The sequence below is a fragment of the Aethalodelphis obliquidens genome, unplaced genomic scaffold (assembly GCF_003676395.1).
Source record: "Aethalodelphis obliquidens isolate GAN/ISIS:26980383/991018 unplaced genomic scaffold, ASM367639v1 scaffold98, whole genome shotgun sequence".
Taxonomy (NCBI): domain Eukaryota; kingdom Metazoa; phylum Chordata; class Mammalia; order Artiodactyla; family Delphinidae; genus Aethalodelphis; species Aethalodelphis obliquidens.
In genome coordinates this window covers 3,654,539-3,658,975 of record NW_020838042.1, presented here as the reverse complement: position 1 = coordinate 3,658,975, position 4,437 = coordinate 3,654,539, and positions in this window count along the sequence as shown.

The window sequence follows — 4,437 nt, the reverse complement described above, 5'->3', positions numbered from 1 at the left end:
ACAAAAGCATTACTACATTAGTTATAATGGTAAAATTTGGAAAAAGCCTACATTTTCACCAATAATATAATTGTTAAATTACATATATTTCTTTGAAATTATGCATCTTATATTGATAATTACATATGTAATTTGGAGAAATGTAATGACATAGGGAAGTACTCCAAATTATCTGCATCATTTTAAGTAGAGTGTAGTATATTATTCAGTTGCAAAATCTTTGGGTTTGCTTTTCATGAGCATTTGATTTTCTTCTTTAAGCATTCCAGATTTTCCAAATTTTCCACAATGAGAATGTACTTTGACCATCATGGGAAAAAATGTAAATGAACAAAATTTGTTAAAACAATGAAAAATCATCATGGCACCTATAAGTCTCAAAATAAGGCAAACACTAAGAGTGAGATACTCTCACAAATATTTTAAAGTCCAAAATCATAATTTTCCAAGTCTCCTTTACCAAGTCTCCTTTTCCAAGTTCTCTCCACAGAACTCTGCTCAGCATAGCATCTGTGGTCAAAGGGACCATTTGCAGGAAACAAGATAAATTAGCTTGCAATCTTATCATTTTTCCTGACATATTTAGTTCTGATTATGATGTTTGAAGCATAAAAGCAGCCCAGAAGGGAATGCTTCCCTTCCTAAACTCTAGAAGGGTCTCAAGTTAGGCTCTATGCTATCAAACTTCCCTGCAGTTACACATTACATTATCAGACAAGGTAGAAATACCCAAGGATAATATACACCCATAGGCCAAAAAAACAAAACAAAACAAAAACAAAAAGAAAAACAATACTATATATGAAGAACCCAGGAATTATTAAAGAAAGACAATGCAAAACAAACAGAAATATAAAATTCTATAGACCAGAAAGAATATGAGTTAAAATGAGGGGAAAAAATGAGTTTAAAGAAACACAGAAGAGAATGAAAAATAAGGAAATGGAAGAATAATTCAAGCATATCTCTCAGGAGGAATAAAAGGAAGGGATAAAAATGGGAAATAAAAAGTAAGACAAATAGAGGATAAAATTAGAAATTTTAATATTAGTATATTTAAAGTCCAGGAAATAAATAAAAACTAAAGATGACAGGAGGAGCACATTTGGAAAAAGTAACTATGGGGGCTTCCTGGTAAACCAGTGCTCTGGACTGAATGTTTATGTCCCCCTAAAGTTTATGTGTTGAAACCCTAATCCCATTGTGATGGTGCTTGGAGGTGGACACTTAGGAGGTAATTAGTTCATGAAGGTGGAGCTCTCATGAATGGGATTAGTGCCCTTATAAGAAGAGGTGAGAGAGTTAGCTAGCTCCCTTTCTGCCCTGTGAGGACACATGGAGAAGACAGCAGTCTGCAGCTGGGAAGAGGGCTCTCACCAGAACCCAGCTATGCCAGTACCGTGATCTTAGACTTCCAGCCACCAGAGCTGTGAGAAATTATTTTCTGTTTTTTAGAAGCCATCTAGTCTATGGGACTTTGTTATAGCAGCCTGAACTAAAACTAATAGCATATTGAAAAAACTGTATATAATAATTCTTCCTCCTGATATTCTGCATACATTTTTTAAATGGTAAAGATTTTTTTCAAAGATATAAGAAGACAAAGAGTGTAGCACAGAAAAGAAGAAAACAGCAACACAATTTTGAAAGCTGAGAGACAGATGGATGAGTGGAAATTGATTTGGTTTTGATATAGTTGGCAAAATTGATAATCAATTTGGCATACATATTTGAATCCTCAGGAACTGACATTGCTGGTTACCTATGGAATTGAATTTGTTAAGGGTTATATAAATGGAGAATGATTTGGAAAATGGCATAACAGGGATAGAGATGAATAAAGTAAGATAGTGATGAGTATATATGCAAATAATACAGCCTCAAATTATGCAAAGCAACAACTTTGAAAATATAAGGAGAAATGGTATATCAACAATTATAGTTAAAATTTTAAATTATTTTTCTTGGAAATTAATACATATGAGAAAGAATAAAGAAGGTTAATGTAAGATTAATATGTTCAAACCAATAGATAAATGGTTATTACTTTAAATGACAACAGAGACCTCAGTGTTTCCTTTCTTAAACAAAAACTATGATCAAAAAGAAATTTGCTCACTGCAATAAGAGCTCTCATAAAACAAAAACTCAACTATATATTTAAAAATCATATTGAGGGCTTCCCTGGTGGCACAGTGGTTGAGAGTCCGCCTGCCAATGCAGGGGACACGGGTTCGTGCCCTGGTCCAGGAAGATCCCACATGCCACGGGGCGGCTGGGCCCGTGAGCCATGGCCGCTGAGCCTGTGCGTCCGGAGCCTGTGCTCCGCAACGGGAGAGGCTACAACAGTGAGAGGCCCGCATACTGCAAAAAAAAAAAAAAAAAACATATTTAAACAAGTAAACAAAGGAACAACTGTAAAATCTTTAAAACTGACACCTTTAAGATTTCAAACATGAACATAATTCCTGTCAGTTCTGTTTGATATAAAACTGGAGGTCCTGGCCAATGCAAGAAGTAGAGCCCAGAATTATAAGAATTAAAAGAGAAAGAAATTAAAAAAACCCTCAAATATTCTCATAATATAGATAATGTGGTTATCTATATAAAAATTGAACAAAATATTAGGTAAGCTATTGGCACTAACAAGAGAGTTTAGTAAAGTTGCTCAGTACAAGATCTTCTATTCCACATCTATATTAAGAGATGGAGTTTTGATGCACTTAAAATCCTTATTATAGAATTCATATTACGTACACATAAATAATTTTTATGGAAAAAAATTTTAAGTTCCAAGAATAGAGGATCTCTACAATATATATCACAGCAATCTACAAAGTCATAGCAAAATATAAAACAAAACAATGTGACATTGGTGGATGAATGCACAGGTAGAGCAATGGAATGGAATAGAATGGAAAGCTCAAAAGCAGTGTTGTGTACATACAGAAAATTAATATAAAGTGGCCACCACAGACTGGTGTGGAAGTGTTGCATTGTTTGTTAGTTAGTTGGTTTTGGAAATCTGTGTCAATATATAGAGAAAAATTATTTTACCTCTAACTTTTACCATTATTTAAAAATTTACTTTAGGTGGGGCTTCCCTGGTGGTGCAGTGGTTGAGAGTCTGCCTGCTCATGCAGGGGACACGGTTCGTGCCCCGGTCCAGGAAGATCCCACATGCCGTGGAGCGGCTGGGCACGTGAGCCATGGCTGCTGGGCCTGCGCCTCTGGAGCCTGTGCTCCACAATGGGAGAGGCCGCAGCAGTGAGAGGCTCGCATACCACAAAAAAAAAAAAAAAAAAAAAAAAATTAGGTGGATTAAAGATCTGAAAATGAAATGTAGAAATTTTGAAACAATAAACTAACTTGTAGGAAAATGATTTTGTGAGCTAGGGATGGATGTGAAATTCTTAAATAATATTCTAAACAAGAGAAAATACTCAAAATTTTGATGACATTGATTGAATGCATCAAAAATTACAGAGTTTTTTTCAATAAAGAACATTGTATGCAATGCTTACAAATGTATAACAGACTGAGAAGAGTATCTGTAATATCTAAAACTTAAGGGTATTTATATGTAGGCTCTTTTACATTGATCTTAGCAATATGTTTTTTTGATATGTCTACACAGGCAAGGGAAACAAAAGCAAAAATAAACAAATGGGACTGCCTCAAACTAAAAAACTTTTGCACCAAAGGAAACCATCAATAGAACGAAAAGGCTACTTACTTACTGCATGGGAGAAGATTATTGCAAAAAATACATCTTATAAGGCGTTAATATCCAAAATATACAAAGAACTCATAAAACTCAACATTCAAGGAAAAAAAACCTGATTAAAAGCATAAAAGCATATGCCAAGGAATGGAATAGACATTTTCTCCAAAGAAGACATAAGGATGACCAACAGACACATGAAAACATTCTCAACATCAGTAATCATCAGGGAAATGCAAATCAAACTATAATGAGGTACCACCTCACACCTGTCACAATGGCTGTCATCAAAAAAACAACAAATAACAAGTGTTGGGGAGGATGTAGAGAAAAGGGAGCCCCCGTGCCCCATTGTTGGCAATGTACATTGATGCAGCCACTATGGAAGACAGTATGGAGATTTCTCAAAAAATTAAACATAGAATTACCATACAATTCAGCAATTCCACTCCTGGATATTTTCCCAAAGAATGCAAAAGTACTAATTCGAAAAGATATGAATTAGTTCCCCATGTTCACTGCAACATTATTCATAATAGTCAAGATATGGAAGCAGCCTAAATGCCCATTGATAGATGAATAGATAAAGACCATTTGGTGTGCACACACACATACATACACCCAACGGGTATGACTCAGCCATAAAAAAGAATGAAATCTTGCCATTTGCAACAACATAGATGGACCTAAAGGGTATTATGCTAAGTGAAATA